The sequence below is a fragment of the Myotis lucifugus genome, unplaced genomic scaffold, assembly GCF_000147115.1.
Source record: "Myotis lucifugus unplaced genomic scaffold, Myoluc2.0 scaffold_5, whole genome shotgun sequence".
Classification (NCBI taxonomy): Eukaryota; Metazoa; Chordata; class Mammalia; order Chiroptera; family Vespertilionidae; genus Myotis; species Myotis lucifugus.
The window spans coordinates 20,165,955-20,190,407 of NW_005871053.1; the positions used below are offsets into that span (position 1 = coordinate 20,165,955).

General features: G+C 44.2%; 1 protein-coding gene across 1 annotated transcript in view; it reads right to left on the reverse strand.

Annotated features, from left to right (window-relative positions):
• TANC1 (tetratricopeptide repeat, ankyrin repeat and coiled-coil containing 1) overlaps window positions 1–20,299 on the reverse strand; it is a 233,453-nt gene extending 213,154 nt beyond the window's left edge. Inside the window, 1 exon segment of the mRNA XM_023745748.1 lies at window positions 20,179–20,299. The gene's annotated coding sequence lies outside the window, so the exon portion shown is untranslated.
• Between the last annotated feature and the right edge of the window lie 4,154 nt (window positions 20,300–24,453).

Consider the following 24,453-nt stretch of genomic DNA (forward strand, 5'->3'; position numbering starts at 1 on the left):
AGTCAGACATCCTTAGTGCTGCTGCAGAAGGCGAGAGAGGCTCCCCGCCACCTCTACTGCACTTCACCAGCCATGAGGCCCAGCTAAAGGGTTTCTGGCTGAGTGGCACTCTCCTGTGGAGAGCGCACTGACACAAGGGGGCAGCTCCTGAAATTAAGCATTCTGCCCCCCGGTGGCCCAGTGTGCATCAGAGCGACTGGTTGTTCCACTGTTTGGTCGATTTGCATATTAGCCTTTTTATTATATAGCGATAGATAGGGGGCTTGAACACAAAAATTCGTCCACGGGGGGGGGTGGGGTGGTCCCCTCAGCCCAGCCTGCACCCTCTCCAATCCAGGATCCTTTGGGGGATGTCTGACTGCCCGGGATCGGGCCTAAACCGGCAGTTGGATATCCCTCTCACAATCCTGAACCACTGGCTCCTAATTGCTCACTTGCCTGCCTACCTGGTCTCCACTAACTGCCCTCCCTGCCAGCCTGATCATCCCTCACTGTGTCTGTGTGCCAGCCTGACCACCCCTAACTGCCCCCCCTGCCGGCCTGGTCACCCCTAACTGCCCCCCACTGCCGGCCTGGTTGCCCTCAACTGCCCCCCTCTGCTGGCCTAGTCGCCCCCAACTGCTGCCCCCTGCCGGCCTGGTCACCCCTAACTGCCGCTCCCTGCTGTCCTGGTCACCCCCTACTGTCCCCCGCCCCCGCCTGCCTGGTCACCCCACACAGCCTGCTGTTCAGTCGTTTGGTCGTCCCTCACTAACCCCCCTGCCCGGCCTGGTCGTAGGTAGCCATCTTGTGAGGGTGTGAGGGTTAATTTTCATATTACCTCTTTATTATATAGGATTATTGACATAGAACATATGTAAGTTTAAGGTCTATGTGATGATTTAATACACATTTCACAAAAGGATTACCACAATAAGATTACTTACCACCACCCCATCACATAATTACCGTGTGTGTGTGTGTGTGTGTGTGTGTGTGTGTTGACAACAGTTAAGATCTATTGTCTTAACAACTTACAAATATATAATACAGTTTTGCTAAATACAGTCACCATGTAGATCCCCGTTCAGTGACCTTTAACCTATGACAACATAGGCCAATCCCAGGCAAACCAAGAACCCCAGGCTCCTCACCCTCCATGTGCCAGGCTCCCTCCTCCAACCTCTTTCCCAGAAGCAAGAAAAACACTCAGAATCTAATTCCACTAGACTCTCTTGCCAAAGATCCACTTAAAAGGCAAAAACAAACCTAATTCTTGGGGCTTGGTACTTTTGAGTATTAATCCAAATAACTAAAAAGCATCCTTGGCAGAATTAAATATTAATGTACCTAAGTTCCTAAAAACAAGCAATTTCCCTGCATGTTGCTTTTTACCAGAGATCAACATCATATTGTTTAAGGAGCCATCAACAGCTCCCTGAAAGAAGTGAACGGAACCATTCTTAAAAGTATGATCCTGTCACAACCTGCCTCCCTCAACCCAGGGTCTTGATATAAATGCAGATCGCTAAACCCCACTGCAGACCCACGGAACCAAAACCTGTGGGCAGGCCCGGGAAACGTGTGTTCACAGTAAGTGCCCCAGGTGATTCCCATGTGCAATGCTGGTTAGGACTAGGGGCTGCAGGAGTAGGGCTACTTACCCAACCCTCCTACAGAAGTTCTATCCCAACTCGACCCAGAGGACTTCAAGGAGTGTCTACAGGGAGGCTGGGATGCCACTCTAAGAACCAAATTTCCACCTGCCTACTGGCATTTCCAAGTAGGTATCCCAGAGGGGCCCAAACCCTGCCTCTCCCCTCCTGAGAGAGTTCTCAGTTACTTGTTCATTCACTGTCCAACCTTGCTGCCCTGCCTGGAAACAGCTTTCTCCTCTCTACCTTCAGTCAGCTGCCAAGTAGTGTAAGTCCTCACTTATCATCCACACGTTCTGTGACTTTAAGTGAAACGAGTCAGGAAACCAATGTTACCATAGACTGCTATAAACAAGAGGTTAAGTTCCTACAGCATCTCCTTGCATCACAGCAGCGTGATAAAGAAATGACCTTGAACCACACAATGTCATTCAAGGACCTGGTTGTATCCCTTTTCTGTTCCGGAAGAAGCTTCCCTTCCACCCCGAAAATCACCTCCCATGCACAGCCTTCTTTGTGTTCTCATTCCCTCTGTTGTAAAAGCACAGGACTGTCCATCTGAGTTCAAATCTCAGCTGAGCCAGGTGACTTAGAGCCCGTTTCCTTCTCTGCAAAATGAGGAGGATGACAACGGCACTCCATGAGAAGTTTTCTTGCTTCGATGACATGAGCTAATGCTCCCTAAATGCACAATAAAAGGTATTCGACTAACAGGAGCTCTCTTCCTCCCATTAACTCTGGCTCAAACATCATCTCTCACCTGACCTACTTCAAAGGCCTCATCACAGAGAGCCCTGCCGCCCATCTGTCCCCTCGTGGGTCTCCTCCACACCACCGCTGCCAAAGCTCTCCTCCAACCCCGCTCTGATTACATCATCTCTCTGCTTCCAAACCCTGCACAGCTATCGCTTACTTTACAGGATCAAGTCCGTACTTCTTAGCCTGGCAGGCAGGGCCTTTTGCAATCTGGCTCTCTCCTCCCTGCCACTGTACCCCAAATGCCAAGCACCATCTGCTCTAGTAACAACACCCCAAACATGACTTGTATTTTCATGCCTCCAGGCCTCTGCTCATGGAGCTTCCTTCATGGAAAGCCCCTCACCTCTCCCCACCTACCATCCCTCACCTCTTCCCTGAAGCTCCCCCAGTCATCCACTCTTCCTCCACTTCCTCCTCCTCCTCTTCTTCCTCCCCTTCCTCTGTACTCTCCTGCTGCACACATCTCCTACGTAACCTATGCACACATCTCCTACGTAACCTATGCATGCACTTGTCTCCTCTGACACAGAGCTGGGCCTCACACTCAGAAGGGCACAGTGACAGCCCTCAGGAAATATTTGTTGGGAAAATGAATGCAAGACTTCCACCACCCTTCCACAAATGAAAACAGTTTCAAATTTGTCAAACAGTTAACACTTTCATGGTAACTTTTTACTTCTAAAACTCATAAGGATATTATATTTGTTGAGCAAGCAAAGGCTGCTCTTTATGAAGGAAGCAAAAAAAAAAAAAAAGCCCTGTGAAGGTGAAATGTCTTTAAAAATTCCCTTGGCTTAGAAGGCAGTCACTACCCCTCTAGAAATGGCATCTCCTCACTTTTTCCATGATGGGAGAGGGAAATCACGCTCTTTGATTCCTCCTAGCTTGACTTTAGGTATGTGGAGCTGGACAGCTTAAAGAGTCCCTCTTGCTTAAACAAAACATTTCCAAAAGGAAGGGATAAGTAAACGGTTGCTAATGGTACGGGAAAGGTGTAAGAAGCTCTCGAGCAGCTGGACTTGCATGTCCTTAGGGCACCAAGTTCATTCTCAGAGAAGCGGCACTGCATGCGCAGGGAGCCTGGGAGCCCTTGTCCCTGAGGCCTTTTCTTCTATGAGCCACAACCAGACCAAATGCCCCGACACGTGGAGGCAGCTGACAGGGGGAACACTTCTTGGTTTACCCATAAATGCCAAGAAGGCCAGGCCCATAAATGTCTATTTAAGCAGCCTCCAAAGTATTCCTTGACTTCTGTTCAAAACTTAATTCTCCCTTTACATGAGTCCTTAACAGGGCACAAGGACAGTGAGGCGCGTTCTCTCCTCCCCACCCCCCGTTAGGACCTGGCCGTTTAGGGACACACTGACCCTCTCCTCTAGGGAAGCCTGCTCTCCTGGTTGGCGATTGCTCTCTTCAGAAACACACACCTAGGACTTGAGTGTGGTGCTACAGACTCCACAGAAATAAAACAAAGGCTAATGCTCTAAACCACACTCCAAAAAAACTCTACTGAAGTCAAGGAGCGGCTCATGTTCTCTCAGTCTTATTAAATAAGTGGATTTTGAAAATACTGATTTTCATTAAAACCAGACAGCTTGTTAACAATATCCTTATGCCAATAATAAGATACCCTTTTTTTCCTTTGGTTCCTCTTTCTCTATAAATTTCCATCTGAAACTGTCCCACTTGTTTGTTGAAAACATTTCATATAAACATCTAACTTTTAACATAAGCAACCAACTAACTGTACAAATCATCTTGAAATCAAGGTCTTACCTGGACTTCTGTAACGAGCACCTTAAAATTAGCAGCTTCAACAACACTCAGAACAAACAAAAACTTCCATTCAACTACTGATCCAGAACGCTGAATTTTAAAATATGGTGAAGAGAAGGAAAAGAAAGAAAAGAACCTGTTTGGGGCGCCTATGAGCCAAGCCTCGTGCTAAGTGTTTTATGTAGGTTTCCACCTTTAGTCTTGGCATGAACCCTATGAAACAGGAATTTCTACCCCATTTTACAGACAAAGAAACAGAGGTCAAGTAAGCTGCCTGGAGCTACACACAAAACCATGGTGCACTGGCTTCAAAGATCATAAATTTCCACTATACCCTATATATTTGCATTTTTAAAAGGGGAAGAGAGGGAGGGAGGGAGGGAGGGAAGGAGGAAGGGGGAGGGGGAGAGGGAGAGGGAAAGGGAGAGGGAGAGGGAGAGGGAGAGAGAGAGAGAGAGAAAGTTTAATGTATTGTTCTAGTTACAAAGTACCTGTTCTATCCAAGGCACCTTATTATTCAAAAGAGGCAAATTTTAATGTATAAAACAGTATTCTTGCTTGCTAAGGGATTAAACATAAGAATGTGCTGGGAACTGCCTGTGATAGCTACCATTTATCACACAAAGCAACTTTATGTATACTATGCTATTCTTCATTAAGACTCACAAAATTCCTTTATGTTTAATTTTTCCCAGACATACAACAAGCACTTGGAAGGATATCAAAGGGGAAAAAACCTTAAACAGCAAATTAAGTTAGCAAAGTCAGCTACGATAAGAACTTTTATTTACATGTCTTGTGTTTCCAAGACAATGTACACATGAAATTATCACTCTGAATCACTTCATTACAAAAAGGTCGGATCACTATGCTGTACACCTGAAACTAATTATAACCATCATCCATACGTCAGATATAACTGAAAAATAAAGGAATTGTTTTTAAAAAGAAAAATTATCACCCTGAGGGTATACTTAGATTTATGGCTGTATTTCAAATTGCGAAAGCATTTATCAAAAAAACACTGTGTTAAAATTTATCAAATAGAAGAATTCATGCATATTCCTAAATCAATGGGCTTAGAAATAAATCTTTATGGAATAGTGTTTTAACACTGCAATTCAGATACCCTGTCATTCTGAATCAAATTTAACCACCAAGAAAGTTTAACACCCAAGCCATTTTACCCGAGAGGCACATGGTTTCTAGTCTTAAAATATACTGAAAACTTATACCCATTTAACCAGGCCAACTATTCACAATACCATCATGTTCCAACCACAACTGGAATAAATTAAACTAGCACCTCTTTGATATATTAATATAATTAATTTCCAACATACTCTAAGCCTTTACTTTTTTGTTGTTGTTGTTGTTAATCCTCACCCAAGGATATTTTTCCATTGATTTTTAGGGAGAGTGGAAGAGAGAAGGAAAGACAGAGAGAAACATTGACGTGAGAGAAACACATCAATTAGTTGCCTCCTGCACAAGCCCAACCAGGGTCCGGGCCAGGGAGGAGCCTGCAACCAAGGTACGTGCTCTGGACTGGAATCAAACCCCGGGACCCTTTCGTCCACAGGCCAATGCTAATTGGCTAAAGCAGCCTTTACTTCTTTATAGTTAAAAAAAAAAAGACTACTTATGTATTGCTAAATTAATGTCTATTCACAAGTCATAGGAGAAAAAAGCATAGTCTAGGAACTATTCTTGTCAAAAAATTTAACCTGAATCTAAATATGCCTTTAGATCTAACCTCTGCTTTATAAAAAATACAGGAGACAAAGGGACAAGGCAAACACCACCACAGGAAACAATTGCAGAAGATCAGACAGCCCACCAGTCTCTTCTAAAAGTCAGGAGGGAGAGGGAGGGGTGGGGGGGGGGTGAGGTAGTATTCGTCTACATTTAAAAAGACTGAAGGGACAAAAATAATAACACACACAGTGCAATATGTGAACTTTGGCTGAATCTTGGTTTCAAAAAACCAAATGGTGACATATGGGGGACAATTAAATGACATTAAGAAATTACTGTGAGCCCTAGCCGGTTTGGCTCAGTGGATAGAGCGTAGGCCTGCGGACTCAAGGGTCCCAGGTTCGATTTCGGTCAGGGGCATGTACCTTGGTTGCGGGCACATACCCAGTGGGGGGTGTGCGGGAGGCAGCTGATTGATGTTTCTCTCTCATCGATGTTTCTGACTCTCTGTCCCTCTCCCTTCCTCTCTGTAAAAAATCAATAAAATATTTTTTTTTAAAAAAAGAAATTACTGTGAATTTTATTAAAAGTGATTATGGGTGGTGATTTTTTTTTAATATACTTTATTGATTTTTTTTTTACAGAGAGGAAGGGAGAGGGACAGAGAGTTAGAAACATCGATGAGAGAGAAACACTGATCAGCTGCCCCCCGCACACCTCCCACTGGGGATGTGCCCGCAACCAAGGTACATGCCCTTGACCGGAATCGAACCTGGGACCCTTGAGTCCGCAGGCCGACGATCTATCCACTGAGCCAAACTGGTTAGGGCGGTGGTGATATATTTTACAAATACATATGAAAGTTTGTCAGGTGAAATTATATAATGTCTGAAATTACCTTTAAAATATTTCAGCAAAATAAACAACCCAACACTGTTCTCTGGCCAAAAGATGCTTTGCACAAAAGTTTCTACAGCTCAATGGATTTGGGAAGTACTAAATACAGGCAGTCCTCGGGTTACATAGGACTCAACGGACGTCGTTTTGTGGTTACGTCGCCATCTCCCATTTATTTATTAACACTCCGGTGTGGGGTGAATTTCCCGCCAAAATATAAGATGGCTCTGTCTTTTGGTTTTGTTCCATCCACCAAAAGGGTGGATTACAAACAAATATTTGGTAATACGCAGTTACAATCGGCCCGAGTTTACACGTTTCCCGCACTCCACCGAAAATCTATATGAACCGAGTTAAAGACGGCTCCCGCGGAGTACGCGCAATTCACGCGAGCCAACTTAACTCGTTTCCCCCACTCCAAGTGTTAAAAAAAAAAAAAAAAAAAAAAAAAAAAAAAACAGTTCCGTCATTTCAATGTATGTACATATGTGCTTTCTGTTTTTTATTATTTATTTACCACAAGTACAGGTCAGGAATTGTTATCTTTCTTTTAAATTTTTTTTTTACTGTTTCACTTCATTACTGCTGTGTATGTGCCTCCTGTGAGTGACATAGGTGCCTATGTAGGTGGGTTCCGACTGCGGCGAAGTGTTATGTGACGCCGTAGGAACAGAGCTCCAACGTAAGCCAAGGACCTACTGTACTCTGTTCCGTTTCAAGGAGCTTCAGAATGAATATTATTTGTAAAGGTGCTCAAAATCCCTGCAGTGAAAAACAAAAATACCTGTTTTACCTCGGTTAGCCCAGATATTCCCAGTTATTTGAACACAGAAACTTTTTTCCCTACATAACATCTATTCATTTCTTGAGAATTTCTTGAGAATCAGTTTCCTATGGAACCCACTTTGGGAATTCCCAAAGGCAAGCTCTCTAAATCACACGCATGTTTCAAGAACTCTGAATAATAAAAAATTCACTATTGCATCTATTTGCAACTTAGGTGCCACTCACTTTTCTGCGGACTGAAAGGTCCCAGGTTCGATTCCGGTCAAGGGCATGTACCTGGGTTGCGGGCACATCCCCAGTAGGAGATGTGCAGGAGGCAGCTGATCGATGTTTCTCTCTCATCGATGTTTCTAACTCTCTATCTCTCTCCTTTCCTCTCTGTAAAAAATCAATAAAATATATTTAAAAAAAAAAAAAAAAAAAAAAAAAAAAAAATTCACTATTGCATCTATTTGCAACTTAGGTGCCACTCACTTTTCTGTCTTTTGCATCTATAAATAAGTAGATGTCTACTCTGTAAGTTAACACGTTTTCATTTTAATTCAGACTCTCTATAACAAGCATGTCAAACTCGCAGCCCGTAGGCCGCATGAGGCCCACAACGAATATTTTTGTAGCCCAGCCAATATAACGGTATGTAAGAAACATTTCAATAAAAATTTCAGAACTTAATTTTCACAATATCCTGTCATACATAATTATTAATAACGAACTACAACGTTCGTCATTTCCCTTACTCGCCTTACGTGCAGGAGCACCATTTCTCCCCACTAATACTAGCAGCGAATATTTTAGCAGCTGATTGCCACATCATTAGCCTTGGACTGACTTGTTTGGTGTGTGCAACAGGAAATATTTTGCTTTTGGAGAACAAGAAAAATAGATTTAGCTAACAGGTTTAGCTCAGTGGATAGAGCGTCGGCCTGCGGACTGAAGGGTCCCAGGTTCGATTCCGGTCAAGGGCATGTACCTTGGTTGCGGGCACATCCCCAGGAGGGGGTGTGCAAGAGGCAGCTGATCGATGTTTCTCTCTCATCGATGTTTCTAACTTTCTATCCCTCTCCCTTCCTCTCTGTAAAAAAATCAATAAAATATATTTTAAAAAATAGGTTTATTTGGGTTATGCTTATTAACTTATGCAGTTATTCTGTGTCTGGTAAGTTAATGTTCAAGAAAAAAATATTAATTTTTATTAAAATGTTCTATTATTTTATGTTAACAATTACTCATTTATTTAAGCCCTTTGTATTCAGCATATCTCTATCGAAATAAACCTACGTTTCTATGAAAATTGAAGCTTTTGTTTTTTTGCAGCCCACATAAACTTAAACCTTGTTTATTTGGCCCATGCTAGCCTTTGAGTTTGACATGCTTGCTCTATAATATGAAATTACCACTGTAAAATTTCCCTCAAATGCAGTTAAATTTTACTTGGAAATCTCTAATGGAATAGATTTCAAGTTTACCTAAGCTGTCAAACCACATCTAGTTTTCACTTTCAAAACTACCTTAAGATTTTTCAAAGGTTTCCCCAACTCTCTCCAATGACTCCTGGAAAGAAGTTACTGGCTTCACAGTAACAAAACATACCACAAAACCTACAATCAAAACTCTTCAGACGGTCTTTCAGGTGGTACTTAAGGGTTTCCAGTAATTTACCTCAAAGTCCGCCAGATTTCCCTCTTTATGCACGAGAAGTGGTCCCATTGTTATAAACACATCCTTTGGGTAGTTGAACAACTAGATCCCAAGACAGATTCACCTTACCACAAATTCTACTTACTTCCTGGCTAAAAGTTTTGTTTTGTTTTTTATAGTTTTATTTTCATTTACTTTTTTTTTATCCTCACTCAAGGATATTTTTCCCATTGATTTTTAGAGAGACTGGAAGGTAGGGAGGAAGGGAGGGAGCGAGAGAAACATGAATGTGAGAGAGACACATCGATTGGTTGCCTCCAGCACCTGCCACAGGGCTGGGATCAAACCTGCAACTCAGGTACATGCCTTGACCAGGAATCAAACCCACAACCCTTAGGTCCACAGGCCAATGCTCTAGCCCAGCCATGGGCAAACGACGGCCCGCGGGCCGGATCCGGCCCGTTTGAAATGAATAAAACTAAAAAAAAAAAAGACCGTACCCTTTTATGTAATGATGTTTACTTTGAATTTATGTTAGTTCACACAAACACTCCATCCATGCTTTTGTTCCGGCCCTCCGGTCCAGTTTAAGAACCCATTGTGGCCCTCGAGTCAAAAAGTTTGCCCACCCCTGCTCTAGCCACTGAGTTTTCAAAACTGCCAGAGCTTCATGGTTAAAAGTTTTATAGCAAGATTTCAATTAATATCTGGTTGGGGATTTTTTTGTGGGTTTTTTGTCTTTGGAGTTTTTTTTGCGTTTTTTTTTTCTTTTGAGAAAAACTGCATCCTATTCCATTTAAGAGCCTCAACACTTTAAAACTTTGGAAACACTCTTAAAAGAAAACAAAATGGCTAACAAAGAAATCTGAGCTAGAAGTCACTGCTACAAGGAAACTATCAAATTTGATGTCTCCCTTGCATCTGGGAAGCAATTTACAACGTTCAAAACCCTTTCATATACATTCTGTCATTTGACCCTCAAAACCCTGGAGAGATGTCTGTTTTCCATCATGATAACATATATTTAACATGGCTCAACTTGAAAGCCGACAACTTGTCAACCCTCAATTATCCTTACTATGGAGAGAATATCGGCATAAATAATTCGATTCAGCTGAGCGGTGCAGAGTCCAAGGCTCCTGCCTCCGGACAGGGACGCTCCAGCCGATCCACCACAGGGCCCATCTCCCAGGATTTCGCTTGGTGGTCCTTGCAGACGGCTGTCCACAGGCATTTAGATCTTCATACGTCTCACCCACCAGAACTTTCCCGTCACTCCACAAGGAGAGAAGTCTCTGCTTTGAACTCCCTGCATCTGCCTAGATTGCCCAGTGATGTTCTTGCACCATCATCCCAGGGCATTTCCCACTTTCACCCATGTCAGTGATCCATGGTGAAAGAAGGACAAGGTGTCACTACAGGCAACAGGTGTGAAGGCAGACAAAACATGACCCAGGTTTGCTTCCTGAATCCTCCTGTCTTGGCCATGTGCACTCCCTGCCCTCACATCCCTTCCATGTACATGAAGCACTCCACCTCCTAAGGTTGTTGAGGGCTGGAGGCCAGAGCACCTCCCCACAGTAACTGGCATGAGCTGTGTGTAATTAACAACTGTGGGTTTCCTGTCTGCCTCCATTTCTCTGAGAAGGGAAAACAAGCAATTAAAAAAATACGACTCGGGCAAGGCAGGCCCCTACCATCAAGAAGCCTACAACCCATAGGCAAAGCAAACAGGGGAACGACTTAATAATAAAAGGCAAAACAGGAAAAATACCATAAAGAATGTACAGCAATGCGTTAGGGGGTTTAAATAGCAAGAACCATTTAAATGCACAAGGGGGAAATCACAGAAAAATGTTAATGAGAAGGCAACATTTATTTGAGCAAGGCCTTGAAGGACAATGAAAATTTCATTGGTGGGGGAGAGAACAGCCTCCTCAACGGCAAAATTGACCCAGTATGAGATAGGCATAGAATGGGCCGGAGCTCAGTGCATCTGCAGAGACACAGAGAGGACAACGGGGTCTGGAGAAGAAGGCTATGACCCAGATCACAGAGGGTCTTGGAAGCTACGACTGTAAGGGGAACAGCCACAGTTCTTGCTTGTCCTTGCATCAGCTCTGCTACTTGCGGCTGCAAGCAACAAAAAATGAGTGATTATCAGACATGTCAACTGTGGTCTCAAATTTTTTGATCATTCAGCCCTAACAGTAAAAAAATTAAACATGTACCCTCACTGGTTTGGCTCAGTGGATAGAGCGTCAGCCTGTGGACCGAAGGGTCCCAGGTTCGATTCCGGTCAAGGGCATGTACCTTGGTTGCAGGCACATCCCCAGTAGGGGGCGTGCAGGAGGCAGCTGATCGATGTTTCTCTCTCATCGATGTTTCTAACTCTCTATCCCTCTCCCTTCCTCTCTGTAAAAAACCAATAAAATATATTTTTAAAAAAATTAAACATGTACCCCCAATATGTTTTAAGGTGTATATTCTGTAATTTATACATAATTAAAACACTAGAGTTATGAATTACATGTATATACTAATACAGTATGCACATAACATACATTAAACACTTTTTAAAGGATGAGAATGACTCAAATGGTAGTCTTATGGGGTTTTTTATTTATTGATACAAATCCATACATAATTTTGGGCCAACTGCATATTAAATTTACCTTAAGCCATTTCCTAATCTCCTAATTAGACATTTTCTTGTTCCTGTATACTTACATCATTATCATTATACTTTCTTTGCAAGACTCTTAAGCCACTTGCCCATGTGGTGTAATACTAGGTAATATAATCCACAAATCCATTATACAGATAGAATTACATGGAGAGCATTATACTGATAGAATTCACCAAAGGCCAAGAATAAGAATGAGGGTACCATCATCAGTTTCACCAGGTTGTACAATGCCCACTCTTCCCTCGGGTGACCTCAGATCACCTAAGTGACAGGAGACTTTCATATATACCAACTGGTGTCAACCACCTATTAAATATTTGAAAAACTTAATTTTTTTTTCTAGATAAGACTTTAACCTTTTCTTCCCTACTGAATTACCTAGCACACTCCACTTTGGAGGTTGCCGTCTCAAAAAATACAACATTTTTTCTCACAAAAGAAGTTCTAAGTCACAGTGGTTCTAGGGTTGGTTAATTCGGCAGCTAAAAAAGTCACTGTGGTCTTAGGCACCTTCCATCTTTGTACTCTGTGAGCCTCAGAATGACAACCTCTTCTGTTTTGCTGACAACCTTAGGTTCCCAATATGGTAGGACCTAATGGGTGCCACATCCCTATTCATTAACCGGTCACTGGCAACAGGTATGATATTACTCAAGTTGACTTGGATTAATCAAGATACACTGCCTGGGGCAAGAGACACACACAATTTACCCTGAAGTCACGGCCAAGGGAAAACTAATCGAAAGCAGGGTTATGTTGTCAAGGAGTGTGGTAAATTATTACAGCAATGGCCCCTGCAATGAATCATGTAACCACCAGAGCATGAGTGAACCTAAGCCCAGGTAGAAGAACCATCCAGCTGAGCCCCGCTCCAATTTCTGATCTCACACAAATAAATGGCTGTTGGTCTAAGCCACAAGAAGGAACACTGTGGTATGGGCAACAAACCACCCTGCCATAGCACTCTATATATGTAGGACAATGGGGGAAGGAAAAAACACTATAACATTTATTTCCTCAGATGTTTGTTTTTAAATTCAGTTCAGAGTCAGCAAGCACTCAAAAAACATTAATAAAAAAAACATTAATAATTGATGTTACTAATCCCAAGTGATTTAGAATAAAGCATGACAGAGAGAGAGGCATATAATGGGTTACATGAGAATAATGATGAACTCCCAAGTTTTTTTGCAGTAATTCAATACACAAGTTCCAATATACACTGAGTGGCCAGATTATTATGACCACCTGATGTTTGTAGGCAAATTAGCTATAATTTCATGCTGAAGTTGCTAGAGGGCCAGACCATTATAAATAGGGAAGCACAAAATTATAGCTAATTTGCCTACAAACATCAGGTAGTCATAATAATCTGGCCACTCAGTGTATGCAGCAATTTAAACCCCCACAGAATGTGGAAGAGTCTACTACTCTCAAGACATTAGGGCAGCGGTTCTCAACCTGTGGGTCACGACCCCTTTGGGGGTCGAGCGGCCCTTTCACAGGGATCGCCTAAGACCATCGGAAAACACATATATAATTACATATTGTTTTGTTATTAATCACTATGCTTTAATTATGTTCAATTTGTAACAATGAAATTGGGGGTCACCACAACATGAGGACCTGTATTAAAGGGTCGCGGCATTAGGAAGGTTGAGAACCACTGCCATAGGGTATACATCACAGGAGCACCCTTTGGCATATTGGTATGTTGTTATGACCAGCAATACTACTTTTGGAAACATATCCTGAATTAGACAGCTAGCTCTTTTTGTTTACCCAGCTCCCTCCCTCTTCCATTAACAATAGCCCTCTCCTTTGTGGGACAGTTTGCCTCCCCACAGTCCCATCTTGTGGGTCGAATGGGACTGCCAACCATAACTCTCCTTTGGCTGGCATCAGGCCAATCGGGTTCTCTTCAGGGTTTTCCCAAATTGAAACTAAGAGAAAACAGTTTCTTGATGCTGTGAGGTTATGAAGCCACCAACAGCCAGGTACCTCTATGTGCTGGGCACTGCGTCAGGCCCTGAGATTTAATGAGTGAATCACATCTGAGCCAAAGGGTTCTGATGGCCTAAGAGATATTTCTTTCTAACGTACCTAAATGTCAAGAAAGGACTGGTTAAGCCTGGCCAGTGTGGCTCAGAGCACCAACCCATGAACCACAGTCCAATTCCAGGTCAGGTCACACATGCTTGGGTTGCGGGTTCAATCCCCAGTAGGGGGTGTGCAGGAGGCAGTCGACTAATGATTCTCTCTCGTCATTGGTGTTTCTATCGCTCTCTCCCTCTCCTTGCCTCTCACTAAAATCAATAAAAACATTTTTTTAAAGGACTGGTTATATAAATTGTGGTATGTAATAGATTTACTACACTAGCCATTAAAACAGTGCTAAAGAAGAATGCACTGATATGACGGGGGGCGGGGGGGAAAGCACATTACACAAGACACAGTTATATATTTGTGTCTCAACTATGCAAATCATTATTTGAACCCTTGTATATTGAATTTTTTTCATATTTCTTCAGAAGCACACAAAATATAGGATCCTGTTTTTGCAAGATTATATGCATGAAAAGGTCATAGCCAAATGTTTCTTAGAGACTGTCCCACCATACCCTGACTCTCAGAGATGACAATGGACTGCTCATGATAGACAAATAACCCTAGGTATGCTGGGGCGGGACAGGGCGGTGGTGAGTCACCGTGGCTCTGGGCTATATGGCTGAATATCTTGGGTTCACATCTACTAGTATATATAACTATGGCTGGAAGACTTTTACTAAAATTCCTCCATGGTAGTGGCAAAATCTGTGCTAAAATCCAGGGACTTGCCATCTCCCTGCAAGACTTTTCTTGTCTTTGACATTCTTGCCTATGGACTCTTCGTCCAGGTTATTGTCCTTGATCACACACTCCTGCAGGAGCCCCTACAGTATCTACCTAGAAGGGCAACCCTCAGCAGTGACCCAGACAAACCAACCAGAATCTCTTTCAGTCTCCCTAACATAATGTTTCCTCGATAACCTTTATCAATAGTCCTCCCGTCATTCAAAATCCATTCTCCTGATAATAACAACCAGAAGCCTATCTTTGGCTTTGCTGCTCTCACCCCTTCCAGTACACAGGTTACGTCTCCCAACTTCATTAGCAAATCCTGCTTCATAATATGTACTCTCTTTCCTCACACACAAGGAAATAAATGGCAGCCTTTACAATCAGTCAGTCGGTACTGATGGATACATCCTCTTTTTTGTGGTTGAAACACCAATGCTTAATATCTTGAAGAGATAGTCTTCTCAGAATAAGTTTAAAAAGCTGAAGATGGATGGTCTGCTCAGACATAAAAGAGCCTATAGTTCAGCGCATAATTTCATTTTAGAACCTTTTAAAGAAAATCCGTACCAGCTTCCAGGTGAGTGTCAAGTTGCACTTGGTGCTGCTCTTAAGTAGACAGGACAAACATTTGGAGTCACAGTGAAATGGGTCACCTGCAACCTACTACTTCTTTACCATTAAATCAATAGCACTGTAAGGGAAGAATTTATTTAGAACAGAAGGACTGCACAACTAGATTTACCCAGACATCAGTAAAAGAGCCCAAGAAGGATGACACCAAAAAAGGGACATTCAGCCCTAGCACGTTTGGCTCAGTGGATAGGGTATTGGCCTGCGAGGTAAGGGTCCCGGGTTCAATTCCAGTCAGGGACATATGCCTGAGCTGTGAGCTCGATACCCAGTGGGGGGCGTGCAGGAGGCAGCCAATCAATGATTCTCTCTCATCATTGATGTTTCTCTCTTCCTTTTCCTCCTTCTCTGAAATCAATAAAAAAAAATTCTTTTAATTTTTTAAAGGGACATTCATCCAGGCTTTGTAAATTAAGCTGAGAGATACCGAGATAAAAGGCAAATGACATGTTCATTTCTTATTTTTAAAAAGATGTACAGATTTGAGAAGTGATTTCCTTAAGAATGCTGTCTGGGTTACTTGTCCAGATAATAAATCACACTATACCCTGAAGCCTACTTAATAAAAAAGAAGTTGAGAATAAACAAATGATTAGTTTGAGGCATGTGAATTTCTGAACTCTCTTAAGGGAGAAAGTTTTATTACCATTATTAAGGAACTGTTTTTAATCTCTGACATCAAAGCATAGATGTTAACCCTGGGGTTCTGAAACCAGAATAACCCATAAATAAAGTACTGTGAGAAACTGCCACAGATTAACTTTAGTCTGTTTGTCAGTTTTTAGCCAATTCACAGGTGACTCCATGAATAAAGAGAGGTATGGGAGAGGAAAAGGGGAGAATCAGAAGACCAAGGTTCAAGTTCAATTTCACCACCTATAAATAATACTAGAGGCCCGGTGCATGACATTAGTGCATTGGGGGGTGTGGGGGGTTCCCTCAGCCCGGCCTGCACCCTCTTGCAGTCCAAGACCTCCCTGGGAAGCAGCTGGACATCCCCCAAGGGGTCCTTAGCGCTGCTGCGGAGGCAGAAGAGGCTCCAACCACTGCCACTGGCGTTTGCCAGCCGTGAGCCTGGCTTCTGGCTGAGTGGCGCTCCTCCTGTGGGAGCACACTGAACACCATGGGGCAGCTCCTGCATTGAGCGTCTGCCCCCTGGTGGTCAGTGCATGTCATAGCGACCGGTCGTTCTGCCATTGGGTTGATTTGCATATTAGCCTTTTATTATATAGGAGGACTGAACAAACTGATCTAACTTGCCCATCTCAGTTTACTTAACAGGGTTCAGGGATAAAACATGTAAATTAATCCCTTGATAAACCCAAAAGCAATGTTCTAATATTACAGCACTAATTCCAGAATGCCTGCATTTCTCAAACTCTTGGAGAGTCACAGGACTTTATGCTGAAAGGTCATTGAACTTTCAGCCCAGAAAAGTTTAAGTCTTATACAGCCTTGGTCAGGGCACATACCCAGGTTTCAGGTTCGATCCCCCAGTCAGAGTCATATGGGAGACAACCCATCAGTGTTTCTCTCTCATATTGATGTTCCTTTCTCTCTCTCTCTCTCTCTCTCTCTCTCTCTCCCCCCTTCCTCTCTCTCTAAAATCAATAAAGACATATCATCAGGTGAGGATTTTTAAAAAAAAGTCTTGTACAGAAAACACTTTTGTAAACTGGTGGGTGTGGGGGGAGGGTCTAGTTTTACACCACTAAAATACAAATTTAGACAGCTCAAGACAAAACTATCTGAGGACTAAAGGTACCCCCCCCCAAATATAGTATACGTGTACACACACACACACACACACACACACACAATCCCCACCTTATGATGGTTCACCTTATTTTTTTTTTACTTTACGACAGTGTGAAAGTGATACACAAAATAAATAACATGAGTTATTCAGCACTTTATTATATAATAGGCTTTACGTTAGATGATTTTACCCAACTGTGGGCCAATGTAAGTGTTCTGAGTGTGTTTAAGGTAGGCCAGGCTAAGCTATGATACTCATGGTTCAGTATTAGGAGTATTGGTTCAGGTTAGGAGTATACATTTTAGACTTTTGATATTTTCAGCTTATGATGGATTTATCAGGATATAACCCATCATAAGTTGGGAAGCATCTATTTATCTGTATAAATCCTCTGCTTTATTTTGCTTTTGTAAACTTTACTCCTATAACTTAAAAGTTAAACTAAACTTTTCATCAGAAAGATAAAAATAAAGCCAGTTCTCAGGCTATGAGATTCACAGCCAATTTTCAATCCAACCCAGCCAAAACCTTTACAATTGGGTTAGAAACATCAAATGGAAATATCAACATAACATTAACCTCCAGCTACATTGGCAGGTGTCATTATAATATGGATTACAGTGCTATCAGCCCAGGGATACTGGTTTTAATGTTCCCTGGGAGATCAAGAATTAATCAGCAACTTAGAAGGGGATGTTGCCTAAAAGTAGAAAATTTAATGGAGACAATTGCATTGTTTTTAAAATTGTGCCCTCAATAACCCAGTATCAAAAACCCAGTATGGCAACAAAGAAATTATGTGTGGTTAAGAGGCAAAATGTTCTTTTTTTTTCCTACAAGCTGTTATGGGAAGCAGAAAAAGGCTGACTATGAATCAGTTATGTTTTAGTTCCACGGTGGACATAAATTATGATAATTTGGACATTCTGGCGGTTAAACCAAAACAGCAGGAAAACCATCGTTTCCAAGTCCCTGCAAAAGTTAAGTTTGTGGCAACTCAACTGAAAGGCAGGGCCATAGAAAGTGACCTTAAACTTATTTCTGGACCTTCCTGACTCCACTAACATCAATGACACTATTTCCCATCCCTTATTGTCAAATCACAACAGTCCGGAAGCCTGGACGGAGTTCACTTGGCAGGTAACAGGAACAACTCTAGGAGGAAGTCCTGAAGGATGTCAGATACCATATTTCCTTTTCTCCCGCACACTTTTCATCTTCATACCGCCAGGATATATTTACCATGTGTTCTGACTGACACCACCAGCCAAGCGTTCTGACTGACACAAACTTTGCAGAAACTGGCTGGCTCTAGGGGAGGTCCCTGTGAGAGCCTTAAGTAGCTTAGATGAGTAAAACATTCAGACGACTACTATAATGAGCATGTCTCAGTGGCTCATAAATTCTTTCATTCCCAGCAATCAAGGAGCAGCTGTTAAAATCCAGGAATTTTCCTAGTAGCAGATCTGAAATGCCTCCAAGCTGGCCAGAGAGGCTTCACAACTTCTTTCTTCTGCTACACTCCCCCCTACCCCCCTCCACCCCACCCCACCCCACCCCCCCACCCCCCCACCCCCCCACCCCCCCGTGCCAAATCACGGGAGTGCCAGCCTGGCAGGAATAAAGATGACCCAGGAAGGAAAGAGAGAGAGCAGTCGATCTGGTGAAAGCAGAGATGCAGACTCGCTTCGTTTCCTCTACAGAGAAACACCAACTCTCTGTATCCTTCCTGCAAACACATGAGTAACTTCTGCAGCCTGGTGGGCTGGTATTTCCAGAGTCAGCGACCCCAGCAGTCCTGAGCCCCGACCTCAAGGGTTCTGAACCAGGCACTTCCGTTCTGCGACCGAGTTCGAGGCCCATCCCACGGGAAGATTCGGCTTCTCTTTACCTTGTAATCCGCCCAGACAGCTCTTGAGACTCGGGTCAAGTTCAAGATGAAGGTGCCCTCCTAACCTTCCTGCCTCTCACAGGGAGCAGCTCTACCGAGAAGACTCCCATCGCTGCGGCACGGGGAGCTGGGCTGCCAGGAGTGAGCTGGAGGGGAAGACTGAGCCTGAACCCCGCAACTTCAGGCCCCCTGGCCGCGGCGCCGCATTTCTACCTGGGCACCGCCGCATTTACCCCCGGAGCCTTGTACAATGAGTCCGGTACATGTTAGAGACGCTCAATCCGCAAACACAACACACAATGCTGGGGCTTCCTTCCTAGCCCGCCGTTCCGGAAAGCCGCCGCGCCAAAGCGGGCAGCCCCGCACACCCCCAGCATGGTGCGCCTGCACCCCAGAGTCCTTCAGGAAGAAGGTGCGCCCTGACATAGGTACCCCCAAAGTGACCACTTGCCACTCTCCAAAGAACATGGGTATTCACAATCTTGACATAATTCTCGTCCTTCTCAGCTCCTCAATGTTTAATCCTACCTAGCTACATCCCCCCCCCCCCCAACACCGTGGATATGCTATTCGCAGTGTTCTTGGGAGCTGAGCAATAGACTTTCAGCCCAGTCCGGGGCGTTACGACCCTCCCCTCCGGTTTAAGTTCACCCGGCAACTTCGCGACCTGCGCTCCCCTACACGCTGGGGGCACCCTGGACCCCGCGGTGCCCGGCGCGCCTCTCCGCCGCCGCCTCCGCCCCAGGTACCAGGCGCAGCCCAGGCCTTTGCCAAGCCCGCGGGCTACAGAGGAGGCGAGAAAGGGGTCGGGGAGGCCGGGCAGGGGTGGTCCCGAAACCCGAGCGTGCCGCCTCGCGTTTCCGGAGCCCCCCGAACCCCAGCTCCGCCGGAGGCACTTGTGTCCGGCGCGGAGGGGATGGCGAAGGGGAGGCGCAGACGCTCCAGAGCCGCCAGCGCCGAGGCCGGGGGTGCACAACATGTCCGTGCCTATCCCCGGAAAGCTCCCGGGTGTGCCCAGGGAAGGGGGGGCGGGCAGGCTCCAGAAACTTTCCCACATGCCTTTCCACTCTCCCATCGCCCTCTCTCCCTCCCGGGACCCTCTCCCTCCTCGGCACCGCGGCATCTGGCCCAGCCCGGGGCGCCCGGAGGCCCGCGGCGGCGGCCGGGCGGCGGGAGTTACCTGCCCGGAAAGTTTCCAGCCTTCGGCGCGATTCCCCACCCCCAGGGCCGGGCCTCGGGGCGCGGTCGGCTCGGCGCTCGGCGGCTGCCTCTCCTCCGGCTTCCGAGGCTACCGCTGCTCCCGCAGCTGCCACTGCGAACGCTGCGCTCCGGCCCGTCCCCCCGCCTCCACGGCCCACTCCGGGGCCTCATTGGCAGCCCGAGTCCCCGCCCCCGCGCGTGTTCCCGAAGGCACCTTCCTCTCGCGCGCCCGCCCGCCCGCCCGGCCGCGCCTCCCGCGCCCCTCCCCGCCCGGCGCTGCGGCGGCTCCCAGGACCCGCCGGGACGCGGCGCGAGAACTTTCCGCCGGACGCGGGCGCAGCGCTCCCCGCCCACTTCTCCCGGCCGAGTCCCTAGCTTTCCCCCCAGGGCGCTGGGGGCTGGTCCCTCGGGGCTGAGCTTGGACCCCTCTGGGACTGGATGAAAATGAGTGATAGTCTTGTTTTGTTTATTTCCCCCCATCTCTCTAAAATCAGTGAAGTGACATGGCCTCCCCTCCTTGCTGCTTTTTGAAAACAACCGAGGAGGACATATGGGAGCAATTAGCCAAGCTGAAGTTTTCTTGAATGCTGTAGGTGACTTGTGTGGCTGTCCTGAATTCATTCTCTCTCTCTCTCTCCTTTTCCCTCTCTCTTTCCCTCTCCCTCTCCCTCCCTCCCTCCCCACACTTTCTGGGGCAAGATAGAGCTTCTGGAGGTGGACGGTGAAAGGGGCCATCTCTCCTGCTGTGTCTTTTTCTTTCCTGAAAGCGCATTAGTGATGTTCATGGAGCGGAGATTGCCTGGGCGTCCAGGGGGCCCGGTGCCTGCAGCCTCCTCTGACCGCTCCTGTGCTGTCTGGGCTCCATCCCGGAGGGCTTCCATGGGCGGGAGGTGGAGGTATGCAGCAGGAGCAAAACAAAGATGCTATTATTGTTTCAGTTGGTAGCAGTAAATTAAATTCCCAAAATGTTTTGTTATTCCCCAGCAGAGCGAGAGCTGGGATGGAGCCTACGGATTCGGGAGTCCTGGGTTCACCGGCTTCACCCAGGAATCTCAATCAGCCATTTCAGGTCGGGAAGGGGTGTATGCTCAGCCCACTCCATACCCCAAACGCTTTAGACCGGCCTTGGCCAGGAAGATCAACAGGGACTCCTGTTCCTGGTGGGGCCTGCGGGAATTGTGCACGGGTCACCCCAATGGTGTGTCTGGAGCAAGGAACACAGAAGTTGCTGTAAATGGATTTATTGGCAACCTCTAACCTTGCTGTGGCAAAACTGCCTTTAAAGACAACTGTTTTAAACAAGTTCACCCATAAAAACTTCAACATCACGCAGAGCTTTCCAGTATAAAGATATCCGGGGAGGGGAGTGTCCAAATTTAAAATTCTTAGGAAAAGGGAAAGAAAGCAAAATGCCACACAATTGCTCTGCATAAATAAAAGATGATTGAAATTTGCTGGATTTTTCACCCGGAGTTTCAAAGGCCTGATGATGGCTGGGCTGATATTTGAGCAGGACATTATCAGCAGCCTCAAACTCTTCCTACAGCAGAGCAGAATATGAATATTTAAAATAAAATATAAACTTATTAAACCAGAACAGCTATTGACTTATTCCTTCACTCTGAAATGTCTCGCTGCTGAAAAACATGGTAATAGGTTTTATCTAATTTCTCTTGAAATGAAATGCATAAGTTACCAATCTTTCAACAACAGATGAAAACGCTAGAGAGCAGCCTTCATGGTAAAAGAATGACACAACAACAAAAAAACTCCACTTTGTTTAATCTGAAATATTAAGATATAAAAGAAACAACCCTAGAGAAATAAACTGCTACAATTCCCTATCTCAGCATTCTTTATAATGGGTGAAATGTATAGTGGATGAAATTTATCATTTGTATCATGGTCTGTCTTTGGCTCTTCTAAGCTATATTCTCCAAGTGTTTTTTGAAATTGCTTCGTTAAATTGGGCTTTGAAGACAATGAAATTCATCTCCCCCCCCACCCCCATCCTCAGAGTCCCCTAAGTAGCAAGTAGAAAAATACATAAAGTAATTATGTTAATTACTGGCATCGTCTTTAGATTAGTTGAAAAAAATGTTGTCTTTATAGTTTCAGAAGTCACAGTCACTAAAGAAGTAACTTCATCACTGCGTAGTTAGGAGTGTTTAACATTCAAAACAGGCATGCAGCTAGCAATCTGAAATTTGTACACAGAAGGGTCCTGTCTCCCTTTCTTCCTGTAGTGCTTATATAATCCAAACTACATATGTTGGTATGCACAATCTGATTCCCAGCTTTAAGCGGCTAACATTACATACAGTATGTCATACTCGGAACATCAAAGCTGTCTGAAGCTCTACGTGAAAATGGTACATTTTAATAGAAAACAAGGCCAAAAACGAGGAATAAAAATTCATGGGTAAGGGAAAAAGGGGGATACATTAAGATCAAGTCTGTAAGAAAATATTTGAATATTTTCTAAGCATCTACACACAGGATGGGGCAAAAGTAGGCTTACAGTTGTTCATATGGGAAATAATACAATGATTACAAAATAATAATACAAGAATAAACTTTGTTTTGAATCCTCACAACTGTAAACCTACTTTTGCCCCACCCTGTGTGTGAAAGAGCTAAGCACAGGTTCAAAAAATGAATTTTAGCCCTAGCTGGTTTGGCTCAGTGGATAGAGTATTGGCCTGCGGACTGAAGGGTCCCAGGTTTGATTCCGGTCAAGGGCACATGCCCAGGTTGCAGGCTCGATCCCCAGTAGGAGGCGTGCAGGAGGTGGCTGATCAATGATTCTCTCTCATCATTGATGTTTCTATCTCTCTCTCCCTCTCCCTTCCTCTCTGAAATCAAAATATTTTTTAAAAAGAATTTTAATGCTTTTCAAAAATCTGCTTTTCCCTTTAAAAATATAAGATGCTTTTAGTTAGTTATTAGGTGATGCTTTGTTTGTATTTTTAGGGAGAGGGGAAAGCCAGAGTTACCTCTTTTCTTAGGGTATTTCTGCTCATGCCATTCAGTTTAAAAAGTTCACTCATTACATTCCTGTTGATTCCATCTGAAAAAATAAATATAAATAAATTAGAGAGCACATAATATTACATGTTGAACACATTCACCAAACATACATACAATATACTGGATTCTATTTTTAATTTTCTGTCAGTTTGCCAGCAATGTACCGTTTCTCAGCACAGTGAAAGAAAACTACAAATAATAAACTGTTATTTTACTTACAGTTTACTGCCCAGGGCAATAGGCTGAGGAAGGCGTGAGAAAAGAATGTGGCCTGTGAGTGTTAAAATGCTTTTTCCCTTGCTCAGATTCCAAAGTACTTCTATTTTAAATCAAGCCTAAGTTAGGATCAGAGCCAGTGTTTATTATGGAATATGTAGTATAGAATACATAGTGAGAAGTGAAATGTTTTAAACAGTGTAGTAACTAAATACAAAACCTGAGACAGGACTTAAAAAAAAAATCAAGGCAAGGTAGGAAATCCAGACTCAAAATAATCCAGCCCACAAACACTTCTCACCTACTTCAGAGCATCTTTTAATGTTTACAGAATTCATTCTGCTTTGGTCTATTCAATCTCCCTTTCCCTTTTAACATTTTGGAGAGGAAAAGAAGTTTTAAAGACACGGGGTTATAGTCAGAAATCAGTTGAGAAAAGCAATGAAATTACATACTGCTACACAGTTCCTGCATGTGTAACGACCTGTGGTCACACATGTATACCAATGCCATGGTCAAAAGTGTACTCATGGCAGACATTCCTCCAGAAATATTGAAAGCCACAGTTGTGCATTGTTAGCCAGGAAGTTAAATTAAAAGAGTCATCTAATGAGAGACATCTAAACCCCTCTGCAGGCCTAGCATATGGCCTGCCAATATTGTAGAACTCATCCAATAGGGGTTGGGTAGTGAATTATTTAAACCGATAAGGACTCCACTGAGGGAAGCAAGCAGGGAGATAGATTCAGGAGTTCACATTTCCTTATAAGAATGGAAGAGTAGCTCTAGCTGGTTTGGCTCAGTGGATAGAGCGTCCGCTCGTGGACTAAAGGGTCCTGGGTTTGATCCCAGTCAAGGGCACATACCTCGATCCTCAGCGCATGTGGGAGGCAACCAATCAAAGATGGCATACCGTCTGACTAGCAATTTAAATATAGATTTAATCCAATCTTCTGATGGTGAAATGGTTTATAAGGGGAAATAGAAATTTCTAATGTTCAGGAAGGGT